Raw genomic sequence first — 16,495 nt, forward strand, 5'->3', positions numbered from 1 at the left:
GGGCATAGCTACCATAGGTGCAGGGGGTGCAGCTGCTATGGGGCCCAGAGCTGAGAGGGGCCACCTTCCCTGTCACCGTCACCTGTGTTATATACAGGGCGTAGCTACCATAGGTTCAGGGAGTGCAGCTGCTATGGGGCCCAGAGCTGAGAGGGGCCACCTTCCCTGTCACAGTCACCTGTGTTATATACAGGGTGTAGCTACCATAGGTGCAGGCAGTGCAGCTGCTATGGGGCCAGAGCTGAGAGGGGCCACCTTCCCTGTCACAGTTACATGTGTTATATACATCTTTCACCTTTGGGTGGTACGTAGGGGTCCTTTCAAACTTTTTCCTTGGGGCCTGCAATATATCTAGGTATGTCCCTGGACCTGCTCATTGTAGTCAGAGGCGTCGGAACTGGGGGGGCAAGGGGGCAGCTCGCCCCCCCCCAAACATAGAGAGGCGCCGATCATTTACAGGAGGAGCGGAGGAGCGATGTGCGGTCAGGTGAAAGACCGCACATTACATCCTCCGCTCCGTGCAGTGAACGTCTAATCAGTCCCAGCGCTACCCGCCCCGCAAGGTCTGCAAAGCAGGGAGGGGCTCTCCCTGCTCTGCTACCTTGCTGATATGCACTGTGCAGTGTTGCTGCCGGAGCTCCGCCTGTCACACTGACAGGCAGCATGAGCAGAAGCTCTTCACACTATGGTCTCCCCCCACGCTCCTCCCCGCTGCACTAGTCAAAACAGGCAGCAGTGTCGCCCCTCCAGTCCTCCCTCCCCACTGAAGACACAGCATCTTCAGCATCACTCACCCCTCCTTTACGTATGGGACAGCAATGCACAGACAGGAAGTCATGTGATGTGCACTGACTGGAGGAGCCAGCAGCCACAGGAAGAGGAGCAGCCAGCCACACAGAGGGACGAAGACTCTGCAGAGGCTCAGGTACTGTAGTGCTGCCTCATATAATTAAGGGGAGAGGGGGGAGGAGAGAAACTATCACATTAATGTGTGTTGAGGGGAGGGGGGTGTCATAATAATGTGTGCTGGGGGGAGGGGTGTTATAATGTGTGCAGGGGGAGGGGTGTCATATTGTGTGCTGAGGGGAGGGGGGTCATAATAATGTGTGCTGGGGAGGGGGGTCATAATAATGTGTGCTGGGGAAAGGGGGTGTCATAATAATGTGTGCTGGGGAGGGGGGTCATAATAATGTGTGCTGGGGAAAGGGGGTGTCATAATAATGTGTGCTGGGGAGGGGGGTCATAATAATGTGTGCTGGGGAGGGGGGTGTCATAATAATGTGTGCTGGGGAGGGGGGTGTCATAATAATGTGTGCTGGGGAGGGGGGTGTCATAATAATGTGTGCTGGGGAAAGGGGGTGTCATAATAATGTGTGCCGGGGAGGGGGGTCATAATAATGTGTGCTGGGGAAAGGGGGGGTCATAATAATGTGTGCTGGGGAAAGGTGGTGTCATAATAATGTGTGCTGGGGAGGGGGGTGTCATAATAATGTGTGCTGGGGAAAGGGGGTGTCATAATAATGTGTGCTGGGGAGGGGGGTGTCATAATAATGTGTGCTGGGGAAAGGGGGTGTCATAATAATGTGTGCTGGGGAGGGGGGTCATAATAATGTGTGCTGGGGAAAGGGGGTGTCATAATAATGTGTGCTGGGGAAAGGGGGTGTCATAATAATGTGTGCTGGGGAAAGGGGGTGTCATAATAATGTGTGCTGGGGAGGGGGGTGTCATAATAATGTGTGCTGGGGAAAGGGGGTGTCATAATAATGTGTGCTGGGGAGGGGGGTCATAATAATGTGTGCTGGGGAAAGGGGGTGTCATAATAATGTGTGCTGGGGAAAGGGGGTGTCATAATAATGTGTGCTGGGGAAAGGGGGTGTCATAATAATGTGTGCTGGGGAGGGGGGTGTCATAATAATGTGTGCTGGGGAAAGGGGGTGTCATAATAATGTGTGCTGGGGAGGGGGGTCATAATAATGTGTGCTGGGGAAAGGGGGTGTCATAATAATGTGTGCTGGGGAAAGGGGTGTCATAATAATGTGTGCTGGGGAGGGGGGTGTCATAATAATGTGTGCTGGGGAAAGGGGGTGTCATAATAATGTGTGCTGGGGAGGGGGGTGTCATAATAATGTGTGCTGGGGAAAGGGGGTGTCATAATAATGTGTGCTGGGGAAAGGGGTGTCATAATAATGTATGCTGGGGAAAGGGGTGTCATAATAATGTGTGCTGGGGAGGGGGGTGTCATAATAATGTGTGCTGGGGAAAGGGGGTGTCACAATAATGTGTGCTGGGGAGGGGGGGGTGTCATAATAATGTGTGCTGGGGAGTGGGGGGGTGTTTTAATAATGCGTGCTGGGGGGGTAGTGTCATATTAATGCATGCTGGGAAAGGAGGTGTCATATTGATGTGTGCTGGGAAGGGGGGGTATCATAATAATGTGTGCTGGGGAGGGGGTGTCATAATAATGTGTGCTGGGGAGGGGAGGGGGTGTCATAATAATGTGTGCTGGGAAGCGGGGTAGTGTGATATTAATGCATGCTGGGGAGGGGGGTAGTGTCATATTAATGTGTGCAAGGGAGGGGGGGGTAGTGTCATATAAATTTGTGTTTGGGAGGGGGTAGTGTCATATTAATGCGTGTTGGGGAAGGGGTAGTGTCATATTAATGTGTGCTGGGGACGGGGGTAGTGTTAATTAATGTGTGCTGGGGAGGGGGGTAGTATCATATTAATGCGTGCTGGGGAGGGAGGGTGGTCATATTACGGATTGCTAATGAACAAAAGAAACTGGGTCACTGCGCATATGTAACAGAAATCTAATGCAGCATCTTTCTATTCCACGGAACCTTCACCTTGGTTCCAACAACAATTAACCAATAGAAAAAAAGGAGTAATAGAAAATAGCGCAATCATCTCTTACCACACGTTCTCACTTATTAAAATGCATAGAAAAAACATGTAATCACCCTTGTAAATATGTTGTAATTTCCTCATATTGTCTGTAAGTTCATAGGATGTTGCCAATATAGGGGGTCATTCCGACCTGATCGCAGCGCAGCGTTCAGGTCACTACTGCACATGCGTATGCACCGCAATGAATAGGTGCTTTGTACGGGTACAAAGCGGATCGTTGCTGAGCGATGGATTTAACGAAGAATCCATTCGCACAGCCGATTGCAAGGAGATTGACAGGAAGAGGGCGTTTGTGGGTGGCAAATGACCGTTTTCTGGGAGTGGTTGTTAAAAGCAGCCGTGTACAGGCGTTTGCCGGGCGGGTGTCTGACGTCAATTCCGGCACCAGACAGGTTGAAGTGATCGCAGCAGCTGAGTAAGTTCAGACCTACTCAGAAACTGCATAAAATGTTTTTGCTGCGCTCGGCTGCACATGCGATCGCACACTTGCATAGCGAAAATACACTCCCCCGTGGGCAGCGAGTATGCGTTTGCACGGCTGCTAAAAACAGCTAGCGAGCGATCAACTCGGAATGACCCCCATAGAGAGATCCTTCAATCTCTTATGTTCTGCAATTCATAAGGTGAATTCACATTTCCACAACATATAGTGATTCTCATAAAAGAGAAAGAAAGACCAGCATTGCAGATATCTCAAGGTAATTGGCTCCAGTGTCTGAATGTGCTTTGTGTTCCAGCGTGCATTCCACCTATGTGCGCATAACCGGAAGTTAAGTCTTTCCAGGTTCCTTATCATACCAATGTAAAGACTTGACTTCCGGTTATACGCACATAGGTGGAATGCATGCTGGAACGCAAAGCGCATTCAGACACCAGAGGCGATCGGACATTCTGCATTGCTTAACACTTTATAATGTTTTAAGCGTGAGCACCTGCTCCTCATTAGAAAAGGTATAAAACCTCGATCAATGTCACTAGCCACCAGACGCTTCTGAGGAAGAACCGCAAGGTTTGAAACGCATTAAGCGTGAGTAGCTTTTTTACCCTCAATCCATTCATCTTCGTTAGCTCTGTTAGAAAATTTCCCATACATATTTGTATCAAATTCTTCATTGAAGCGCTGCTATCCTCTACTTCTTTTTTTGTTCCCATATTTACAGGACTGACTAATCCTGTTCTTATAGCAGCAGCTAAATTAGCACATTATCCCAATTTGCGCCTGATTTTAACCTTGGTTAAAACTTTTTCGTGAGTGGCTTCTAACACTGACTAACTGAGTTATACTACCCTGAGCTTGGATACCACGTTTGGGTTGCTGGAGTGTCCGGGCACTTTCTTTTCCTACCGATTACCATTAGGTCCAGTTGGGTTCTGAGATGAACCATCGCCAGTCGGGTGTTTTTTACATGCTTGTGTATAATAGATGAAATGTGAGTGCTATGTACATTAAATTTGTCCAATTACCTTTTAGTTATCTGCACTGCTGGTCTTTCTTTTCCTGTTGTGGAAACTTGTGGAAACGGGAATTCACCTTATGAATTGCGAAACTCATTTTATGGACATTTAAGGATCTCTTTATATTAGCAATATCCTATGAACTTACAGACGATGGCGGTCATTCCGTCCCAATCGCACGCTGAGCTTCTTCGCAGCCGTGCGATCGGGTCGGAACTGCGCAGCGACGCCTCCAACAAAGAAAGCTGTTGCAGCGGTGACCACAAGAAGATTGACAGGAGGAAGGCGGATCCATCAACTCACCGTTTTCGGGACGTGGAGATCTGAACGCAGGTGTGTCGAGGCGTTTGGAAGGCGGATGTCTGACGTCAATTCCGGAACCTGCAACGCTGAAGTGATCGCACAGGGTAAGTAAGTCTTACCCTAGTTTAGTTCTGCACAAAACTTTTCTTGCATAGCAGGGCTGCTCAAGCGATCGCAGCCTTGTATGCAAAAATCCACTCCCTCATAGGCGGTGTCTACTTGATCGCACGGGCAGCAAAAAGTTGCAGCGTGCGATCTGGTCAGACGTTCCGCTAGACGTTCACGGCGCGCTGTGAGGAAGTCTGCCGGCAGACATCACCATTTCCCCCAGAAAAGGACGATCACCATCAAGGGACATCCGGGCATTCGGAACGCACCACGCACCACGGAGGAGGTAAGGAATTCATCCCCACCTCACTGTATACGGAGCAGCTATACGAGTAATATACCCACACATCATACCAATTGCCACACGGGACTTTTGCCTAATTAAGGACGCAGTTTATACATGGGCTAATCCCACACATTGGGTAATCTAGGGACATCACCTAAGCGGTTCAGTAAAGCTTTACCTATTACTACGGCAGATGAGAGTAAGACGCAGCATAGCGCTTCACACTGCCATTCACGTAGGTTGTTTGTATATGTTTGTGTTCTGTCTTTGTCTCTGACAATATATGTTTGTTTGTGAAGTGTACCGGTACTAGGATTGTACACTATAATTCCTATTCCCTATATACTTATATAGGAACCACCCATTCATATTTCTCTATCGTCCTAGTGGATGCTGGGGTTCCTGAAAGGACCATGGGGATAGCGGCTCCGCAGGAGACAGGGCACAAAAAGTAAAGCTTTAGGATCAGGTGGTGTGCACTGGCTCCTCCCCCTATGACCCTCCTCCAAGCCTCAGTTAGGTTTTTGTGCCCGGCCGAGAAGGGTGCAATCTAGGTGGCTCTCCTAAAGAGCTGCTTAGAAAAGTTTAGCTTAGGTTTTTTATTTTACAGTGAGTCCTGCTGGCAACAGGATCACTGCATCGAGGGACTTAGGGGAGAAGAAGTGAACTCACCTGCGTGCAGGATGGATTGGCTTCTTTGGCTACTGGACATTAGCTCCAGAGGGACGATCACAGGTACAGCCTGGATGGTCACCGGAGCCTCGCCGCCGGCCCCCTTGCAGATGCTGAAAAGAGAAGAAGGTCCAGAATCGGCGGCAGAAGACTCCTCAGTCTTCTTAAGGTAGCGCACAGCACTGCAGCTGTGCGCCATTGCTCTCAGCACACTTCACACGGCAGTCACTGAGGGTGCAGGGCGCTGGGTGGGGGCGCCCTGGGCAGCAATGAAAATCCTTTTTTTGGCAAAAAAATACCTCACATATAGCCTCCGGGGCTATATGGAGATATTTAACCCCTGCCAGAATCCATTTTTAAGCGGGAGACGAGCCCGCCGAAAAGGGGGCGGGGCCTATCTCCTCAGCACACAGCGCCATTTCCTCACACAGTTCCGCTGGTCAGGAAGGCTCCCAGGCTCTCCCCTGCACTGCACTACAGAAACAGGGTTAAATCAAGAGAGGGGGGGCAAAATTTGGCGAAATTGTGATTTTATAAAAGCAGCTATAAGGGAGCACTTATTATAAGGCTATCCCTGTAAAATATAGCGCTTTGGTGTGTGCTGGCAAACTCTCCCTCTGTCTCCCCAAGGGGCTAGTGGGGTCCTGTCCTCTATCAGAGCATTCCCTGTGTGTGTGTGCTATATGTCGGTACGTGTGTGTCGACATGTATGAGGACGATGTTGGTGAGGAGGCGGAGCAAATTGCCTGTAATGGTGATGTCACTCTCTAGGGAGTCGACACCGGAATGGATGGCTTATTTATGGAATTACGTGATAATGTCAACACGCTGCAAGGTCGGTTGGCGACATGAGACGGCTGGCAAACAAATTGGTACCTGTCCAGGCGTCTCAAACACCGTCAGGGGCGTTAAAACGTCCTTTTACCTCAGTCGGTCGACAGACACAGACACGGACACTGATTTCAGTGTCGACGGTGAAGAAACAAACGTATTTCCCTTTAGGGCCACACGTTACTTGTTAAGGGCAATGAAGGAGGTGTTACATATTTCTGATACTACAAGTACCACAAAAGAGGGTATTATGTGGGATGTGAAAAAACTACCTGTAGTTTTTCCTGAATCAGATAAATTAAATGAAGTGTGTGATGATGCGTGGGTTCCCCCCGATAGAAAATTATTGGCGGTATACCCTTTCCCGCCAGAAGTTAGGGCGCGGTGGGAAACACCCCTTAGGGTGGATAAGGCGCTCACACGCTTATCAAAACAAGTGGCGGTACCGTCTATAGATAGGGCCGTCCTCAAGGAGCCAGCTGACAGGAGGCTGGAAAATATCATAAAAAGTATATACACACATACTGGTGTTATACTGCGACCAGCGATCGCCTCAGCCTGGATGTGCAGAGCTGGGGTGGCTTGGTCGGATTCCCTGACTAAAAATATTGATACCCTTGACAGGGACAGTATTTTATTGACTATAGAGCATTTAAAGGATGCATTTCTATATATACGAGATGCACAGAGGGATATTTGCACTCTGGCATCAAGAGTAAGTGCGATGTCCATATCTGCCAGAAGATGTTTATGGACACGACAGTGGTCAGGTGATGCAGATTCCATACGGCACAAAGGTGTATTGCCGTATAATGGAAGAGGAGTTATTTGGGGTCGGTCCATCGGACCTGGTGGCCACGGCAACTGCTGGAAAATCCACCGTTTTTACCCTAAGTCACATCTCTGCAGAAAAAGACACCGTCTTTTCAGCCTCAGTCCTTTCGTCCCTATAAGAGTCATATCTGCCCAGGGATAGAGGAAAGGGAAGAAGACTGCAGCAGGCAGCCCATTCCCAGGAACAGAAGCCTTCCACCGCTTCTGCCAAGCTAGCTCTCAGCATGACGCTGGGACCGTACAGGACCCCTGGATCCTACAAGTAGTATCCCAGGGGTACAGATTGGAATGTCGAGACGTTTCCCCCTCGCAGGCTCCTGAAGTCTGCTTTACCAAGGTCTCCCTCCGACAAGGAGGCAGTATGGGAAACAATTCACAAGCTGTATTCCCAGCAGGTGATAATCAAATTACCCCTCCTACAACAAGGAAAGGGGTATTATTCCACACTATATTGTGGTACTGAAGCCAGAAGGCTAGGTGAGACCTATTTTAAATAAAAAAAAAAAAATTTGAACACTTACAAAGGTTCAAATCAAGATGGAGTCACTCAGAGCAGTGATAACGAACCAGGAAGAAGGGGACTATATAGTGTCCCGGGACATCAGGGATGCTTACCTCCATGTCCCAAATTTGCCCTTCTCACTAAGGGTACTTCAGGTTCGTGGTACAGAACTGTCACTATCAGTTTCAGACGCTGCCGTTTGGATTGTCCACGGCACCCCGGGTCTTTACCAAGGTAATGGCCGAAATGATGATTCTTCTTCGAAGAAAAGGCGTCTTAATTATCCCTTACTTGGACGATCTCCTGATAAGGGCAAAGTCCAGGGAACAGTTGGAGGTCGGAGTAGCACTATCTCGGATACTGCTACAACAGCACGGGTGGATTCTAAATATTCCAAAATCGCAGCTGATCCCGACGACACGTCTGCTGTGCCTAGGGATGATTCTGGACACAGTCCAGAAAAAGGTGTTTCTCCCGGAAGAGAAAGCCAGGGAGTTATCCGAGCTAGTCAGGAACCTCCTAAAACCAGGAAAAGTGTCAGTGCATCATTGCACAAGGGTCCTGGTAAAAATGGTGGCTTCCTACGAAGCAATTCCATTCGGCAGATTTCACGCAAGAACTTTTCAGTGGGATCTGCTGGACAAATGGTCCGGATCGCATCTTCAGATGCATCAGCGGATAACCCTATATCCAAGGACAAGGGTGTCTCTCCTGTGGTGGTTACAGAGTGCTCATCTTCTAGAGGGCCGCAGATTCGGCATTCAGGATTGGATGCTGGTGACCACGGAGGCCAGCCCGAGAGGCTGGGAAGCAGTCACACAAGGAAAAAATTTCCAGGGAGTGTGATCAAGTCTGGAGACTTTTCTCCACATAAATATACTGGAGCTAAGGGTAATTTTATAATGCTCTAAGCTTAGCAAGACCTCTGCTTCAAGGTCAGCCGGTATTGATCCAGTGGGAAAAACATCACGGCAGTCGCCCACGTAAACAGACAGGGCGGCACAAGAAGCAGGAGGGCAATGGCAAAAACTGCAAGGACTTTTCGCTGGGCGGAAAATCATGTGATAGCACTGTCAGCAGTGTTTCATTCCGGGAATGGAAACTGGGAAGCAGACTTCCTCAGCAGGCACGACCTCCACCCGGGAGAGTGGAAACTTCATCGGGAAGTTTTTCCACATGATTGTGAACCGTTGGGAAATACCAAAGGTGGACATGATGGCGTCCCGTCTGAACAAAAAAACGGGACAGGTATTGCGCCAGGTCAAGAGACCCTCAGGCAATAGCTGTGGACGTTCTGGTAACACCGTGGGTGTACCAGTCGGTGTATGTGTTCCCTCCTCTGCTTCTCATACCTAAGGTACTGAGAATTATAAGACGTAGAGGAGTAAGAACTATACTCATGGCTCCGGATTGGCCAAGAAGGACTTGGTACCCGGAACTTCAAGAGATGCTCACAGAGGACTTATGGCCTCTGCCGCTAAGAAGGGACTTGCTTCAGCAAGTACCATGTCTGTTCCAAGACTTACCGCAGCTGCGTTTGACGGCATGGCGGTGGAACGCCGGATCCTAAGGGAAAAAGGCATTCCGGAAGAGGTCATTCCTACCCTGGTCAAAGCCAGGAAGGAGGTGACCGCACAACATTATCACCACATGTGGCGAAAATATGTTGCGTGGTGTGAGGCCAGGAAGGCCCCACGAAGAAATTTCAACTCGGTCGATTCCTGCATTTCCTGCAAACAGGAGTGTCTATGGGCCTCAAATTGGGGTCCATTAAGGTTCAAATTTCGGCCCTGTCGATTTTCTTCCAGAAAGAATTGGCTTCAGTTCCTGAAGTCCAGAAGTTTGTCAAGGGAGTATTGCATATACAACCCCCTTTTTGTGCCTTCAGTGGCACTGTGGGATCTCAACGTAGTTCTGGGATTCCTCAAATCACATTGGTTTAAAACCAGTCAAATCTGTGGATTTGAAGCATCTCACATGAAAAGTGACCATGCTCTTGGCCCTGGCCTGGGCCAGGCGAGTGTCAAATTGGTGTTTTTTTTCTCAAAAAAGCCCATATCTGTTTGTCCATTCGGACAGGGCAGAGCTGCGGACTCGTCCCCAGTTCTCTCCCTAAGGTGGTGTCAGTGTTTCACCTGAACCAGCTTATTGTGGTGCCTTGCGCCTACTAGGGACTTGGAGGACTCCAAGTGGCTAGATGTTGTCAGGGCCCTGAAAATATAGGTTCCAGGACGGCTGGAGTCAGGAAAACTGACTTGCTGTTATCCTGTATGCACCCAACAAACTGGGTGCTCTTGCTTCTAAGCAGACTATTGCTAGTTGGATGTGTAATACAATTCAGCTTGCACATTCTGTGGCAGGCCTGCCACAGCCAAAATATGTAAATGCCCATTCCACAAGGAAGGTGGGCTCATCTTGGGCGGCTGCCCGAGGGGTCTCGGCTTTACAACTTTGCCGAGCGGCTACTTAGTCAGGGGCAAACACGTTTGTACAATCCTACAAATTTGATACCCTGGCTAAGGAGGACCTGGAGTTCTCTCATTCGGTGCTGCAGAGTCATCCGCACTCTCCCGCCCGTTTGGGAGCTTTGGTATAATCCCCATGGTCCTTTCAGGAACCCCAGCATCCACTAGGACGATAGAGAAAATAAGAATTTACTTACCGATAATTCTATTTCTCGGAGTCCGTAGTGGATGCTGGGCGCCCATCCCAAGTGCGGATTATCTGCAATACTTGTACATAGTTACAAAAATCGGGTTATTATTGTTGTGAGCCATCTTTTCAGAGGCTCAGCTGTTATCATACTGTTAACTGGGTTCAGATCACAGGTTGTACAGTGTGATTGGTGTGGCTGGTATGAGTCTTACCCGGGATTCAAAATCCTTCCTTATTGTGTACGCTCGTCCGGGCACAGTATCCTAACTGAGGCTTGGAGGAGGGTCATAGGGGGAGGAGCCAGTGCACACCACCTGATCCTAAAGCTTTACTTTTTGTGCCCTGTCTCCTGCGGAGCCGCTATCCCCATGGTCCTTTCAGGAACCCCAGCATCCACTACGGACTCCGAGAAATAGAATTATCGGTAAGTAAATTCTTATTATCACTTCCATAGCCCCCCATGGCCATTCCAGTAGAACGGGCACATGCTATATCATCACAGCTGTTTTTAAGTAATATTTGTCAAGTAATAAACCTCTTTGAATTTACCAAAACTGAGTACTATATTTTATTCCTGTTGGGTAGTGCGCTGGGAGCAACCACCAATTTTTCCCTCCCTCTAACTCCCCTGTCAGCGTTCCTGGCCTCACCCTCACCCTACCTGTAACTCCCCCCCCCCCCCCCCCCCCAGTGCCCCTTCCCTCACCCTCCCTGTAATTCCCCCCTCAGTGCTCCTCACACTCCATCTAGCTCCCTGTCAGCATCCCTGCCCTCACCCTCCCTGTAAGTCCCCCTCAGCATCCCTGCCCTCACCCTCCCTGTAACTCCACCTCAACATCCCTGCCCTCACCCTCCCTGTAACTCCCTCTCAGCATCCCTACCCTCGTCCTCCCTGTAACTCCCACGGCCACTACAATCAGTCACCTCAGCGCCAGCACTGCACTGGTCACTGCTAATGTTTGATCTACTCTCCCTGCTACATGGGGCACATGGTGGGAAACTAGAGGGACATGGGAGAGCTGAAGTGACATCATACAATCAGACATTCTGGTCTCTAATTACAGATGTTGCCACGATACATATGCATGGGCATATGCATCGCGGCAAGCTGCAGCGTACGCCGTGCTGCCACTAGTCACAGCTGGTGATTGCACCATTGAAGTCTATGGCGTGCATGCCATAGATGCGGGAATACTAGCCACGCCATCCATGTCGTGATGATGAGCGTGGTTACATCTGTACATGAGGCAGCCAAAAAATTGTATGCTTTTCTGGGTGTGGGAATTTAGTGTGGATCTGGCCTTCTCAATGTATTTTATGTGGATCTGGCCTTTAGCGATTCAGCAATTTAGGGGCGCCAAAATGAGATTATATCTTGCCCCCCCCAACCTAAAAACGTTCTGACGCCCCTGATTGTAGTATGGCATAAAATGAACTGGAGGGCATTTTAATGTTATATAATATGAACCGGGGAGCACTATATATAATAATGTGAATTGGGGGCTCTGTGCGGCATAATGTGTACTGGCATCTCTGAAATGTGACATAGGGTGAACTTAAACACTTCTGCGATTCATAAAAGAAATGAGGACACTGCTATGGGGCATAACATTAAATAAGGCTCTGCTATGGTTCAGAAAATGAACTAGGACACTATTATAGGGCATAAAATTAACAACTGCTGCAGGGAAGTTGTCTCTCTAGAAGCATTGTGATGGGCCCCTCCAAAATGTTGCTATGGGGCCCACAAAGTACTGACTACACTCCCTCCTCCCTAACAGTGAGTACATTGCCAGGCCCCCGAACTCGTTGCGGCAGCAGTAAATAAAAATAAAAAAATAAAGAAAAATTAATAAATTTTAGAGGGTGCAGTGGGATTGCCTTTGGGGCCCCCCAAATTTCCAAGCCCCATAAAAGCTGCATCCCCTGCACCTTGTATAGTTAGAGGGTCCGCCCAAGTCTGTCCATCTGTGCCCCCTCTCATCCATCTATGCCCCGCCCTGTCCGTCTGCCTGACCGTCTGTGTCCCCATATGGTGCTCTGTCTGTCTGTCCGCCCATGCCCCTGTCCGTCCATCTATATCACCTCCTGTCTGTCCCTCTATACCGCCATTTGGTGCTCTGTCTGTTCATCTGTCTGTTTATGCCCTCTCTCACTTTTCTCTCTCTCTCCCACTGGCACCCTCTTACCCTCTCACTCCTCTGTCATCCTGCCCCTAAGGGGCATTGTTGTGACAAAGGCTGGAAGTCGGGGTGGAGGACCCTACAAAGATTTTGCTATGAGGCCCACAAAATTCCAGTTACACCCCTGCAAACAATATGTCTGTGACCGGCGTCGTTCACAGTCATATCAGGTCAGCCGCACAGCACAGCTGATGCCCAATATATCATGCCGATATATGGGTATAGTCTCCAGATGGAGGATAGACAGTATATAGATAGATAGTCATTAGGTTGACACCAGATGGTCAGCGGTATATAAGTCAACATGCTCAAAATATTGACAGTTAAATGGTTGACATGGACTTAAGCTGAAAGGGTCAAAAGGTCAACAAAGTCAAAAGGTCGACATGTAAAAAAAGGACAACACAGTTTTCAGGGTTAGGCACTTTTGGGAGGGTTAGGGTTCGGTTGCTGAAGGGGACAGTTAGGGTTAGGCACTTTAGGGAGGGTTAGGGTTCGGTTGCTGAAGGGGACAGTTAGGGTTAGGCACTTTAGGGAGGGTTAGGGTTAGGCTGCTGAAGGGGACAGTTAGGGTTAGGCACTTTAGGGAGGGTTAGGGTTCGGTTGCTGAAGGGGACAGTTAGGGTTAGGCACTTTGCGAAGGGTTAGGGTTAGGCTGCGGAAAGGTACAATTATGGCTTGGCACCAGGGGGAGGGTTAGGCACTAGGGGCGATAGTTAGGTCTAGGGTTAGGGTAAAGATAACACAAAAAACTCCACCAAAACTCAGTATGAGCTACTAACAATATGGTACAGATACTACATAAATTTTATCTGTCTGTCTCCCCCCTACGTTGGCATTGCGGCACAGACAGAGGCACTCTTAATTCATATCTTGTGGCATTGCCCGCTAATAATTCCCTTCTGGACTAAAATGATAGAATTGTCGACTGAAATTGTAGGCTACCAGGTTCCAGAGGGCCCGGATTTCTGGCTACTGTCACACTATAGTATACCTCTGTCTAGTTATAAGAAATCACTTCTCAAGCACTTATGCAATGCAGCTAGGGCCATTGTATCAGTGCACTGGAGATCTGTGACGCCCCCTATGATCTGGGAATAGTGCCAGCGAATAGATTTTCAAATGTATATGGATGATGTACTTTACACAGCTATAGAGACACATTCTGATTATGTTGCCACATGGTTTAGATGGATGGAATTTAAATCATCACTTATGTATATTGCATTCCCCACCCCAAACCAAACGTAAGGTGGTGTACACTTTAAGCTTGAACTGTTGATCGTCTCCCTTGACAGATGCATAGACCTTTAATTATTCTACTACTTGATGGCTAATTCTTACCTTACCCCCCTTCACCCAGACCTTCCCCCCTTTTGTGTCTTCCCTTGTCTTATCTTCTAACCCTTATGTTACGATTGGGCCATTTTGTACTGTTTAATATGTTTAATCTTTGGTGTTTATTTGTTCGTACTTAATATACAATTGTGGTATTTTAAAGGAAACATGACAGGCAATGTGATAAGTTTGTTACGTCCTTTTGTTCTTTATTCTCTCTTATTCGATGTGAACATTGCATCTTGATTATTTCATTGTAACATTGTATATTCATGCAGTGCAATTGTTCCTTTCCCAAAAAAAGAATTTATAAAAAAAAAAGACTTTCAGCATTTCAACCCTGTTGACCTAAACCTGTGCCGACCATTTAACTGTTGACCTTTGACCTTGTCAACTTTTTTTACCCTGTCGACATACTGACTGTTCACAATCTGGTGTCGACCTATTGACCGTCTAGAACTGTCAATCATATAATCACAACCTATGTTCACAGTTAACCCGCCAACTGTGCAATAGGTCGGCCGCAGAATCCATTGACTATGATGTCACAAGTTGTCGGGCATACTCAAATGGTTTACCCAGATGGGTCTGCTGCCAGACATATAGGGGCCAATTCAGACCTGATAGCTGCTGTGCGTTTTCGCACAGCGGGCGATCAGGTCTGAACTGCGCATGCATATGCACTGTAATGCGCAGACGCGACAGTCTGCAGCGACGGGGAGCACCAGGCAACTATGGGATGATGCGAAAAATCTGATTGCACCAGCGATCGCTAGAAGACTGACAGGAAGAGGCCATTTGTGGGTGGCAACTGACCGTTTCTAGGGAGTGTCCGGAAAAGCGCAGGAGGGACCAGGCATTTTGTGGGAGGATTCGTGACGTCAGCTCCAGCCCTGAACATCGCAGTGGCTGAGTAAGTCCTGGGCTGTGCAGAGACTGCATAAACTGCTGTTTGTGCAGCTCTCCTACACATGCGAATTCCCCCTCCCCTGTAGGCGGCGACTACCTGATCGCAGGGATGCAAAAAACGCACCCTAGCGATCAGATCTGAATGACCCCCATTGTGCGGAGTATTGGTAAGTGTGTAGGCACAAGATAGTTTTGACTATAAAAATTATTAGAATAATATGAAGAAGATATTTATAACTTAAGCATCTGCTTTATATTATTGCAATCATTTTTATAGTTGCAACTTGCAAAATTAGCAGGGCTCCCTGGAACTGTAGGGAGAGACGTGAGGTGAGGCATCGAGAGCTCATCCTCTCTCCTCATAGCCAGACAGTATCTGGAAAGCGGGGCAGACCACACGGCGGCCAACAAAACAGCAAAGAATGTGAGACAATGGAGGCATGCCTCACAGTAGGGGGTGTGCTCGAGTACTGATGGACGCCTTGGATTGGTCATGTGACCAATCCAGACCTGAGCTCAGCAGCTCTGCGGGGGAGGACGGCGATGGGGACCTGAAGTGCAGCTGCCCACGCACAGTCAGTGGGGTGAGTAGCAGCCAATACCGGGCTTCCTGCCTGCAGCCTCCCCGCCTGTATATAAGGGACAGCAGCGTATGTTCTTGGCTGCAGTGTTGAGTCTATTTGAGTGTACAGATATGTTCCTGCTCTTAGAACCCCCCCTTATGTGTGCCTCCCCAACCACTGACCTCACTGAACGTCACTGGGTTTCATCTATCTACAATAAAAATAGCACACTATTGCTATTTACACCATGTTATTAAATAAGCTTTAATGTAGGATTGAAAAGCAAACCATAGCTTTTTTGCATATATTGGACGATGGTGGTGGCAGCAGTATACACGTCTGTACGTGTTTGCAGAATAGCACAGACTCTACAGAACCACATAACATTCCTGTTGGGTAACTGGGGAAAATAAAGCTTTGTCCTTAATCTACCTAAACCACTTGTCCATTGCCAGTGAGGTCCTGCCCTACTGATCCCTAAAGTTCTGGTCTGTAGAATGAATCTGTAGAGAAGGTCGCTTTACAGTACATGTGGGGTACACTGCAGGACAGCTTCACCAGAGTAGCATGGGATATTCATTCACATGTATGTTTCAGTTGTGGTGTAAATGCTCCCTCATTGTGTCATCAATCTTCTCTGGGCTAAAGGTTGCCGAATGTCACACGTTAGCAGGCGTTTGCCAGCTGTTTACTGAAGGGATATGTGGTTTCAGCATCTAAAAATAAATGAAATGATCAGAATTATTATGCTCTGACTGTAAACACTGACTTCTAGGTTCAACCGGAGTAGTTACTGAGAATACAGGGTGCACTACGTGTTTCCCAACTTATTAATAACTAGCTGTTCTACCAGTTCTTCGCACGGGAGTTTCTGATTATCATGGTTGTAAATATAAATGAGTGTTAAAATTTGGTAAATGTATAGAAATGTAAAGTTGAGACGTGTTAA

The 16,495-nt window shown here is 48.3% G+C and overlaps 1 long non-coding RNA gene across 1 annotated transcript in view; it reads left to right on the forward strand.

Annotated features, from left to right (window-relative positions):
- The first annotated feature begins 639 nt into the window (after positions 1-639).
- The window catches only part of LOC134928535 (uncharacterized), a 411,940-nt gene continuing 396,084 nt past the window's right edge, over positions 640-16,495 (forward strand). Inside the window, exon 1 of the long non-coding RNA XR_010177944.1 lies at positions 640-925. This is a non-coding gene — a long non-coding RNA (uncharacterized LOC134928535). The remainder of the gene's footprint in view (positions 926-16,495) is intronic.

This window comes from Pseudophryne corroboree, chromosome 5 (assembly GCF_028390025.1).
Source record: "Pseudophryne corroboree isolate aPseCor3 chromosome 5, aPseCor3.hap2, whole genome shotgun sequence".
Taxonomy (NCBI): domain Eukaryota; kingdom Metazoa; phylum Chordata; class Amphibia; order Anura; family Myobatrachidae; genus Pseudophryne; species Pseudophryne corroboree.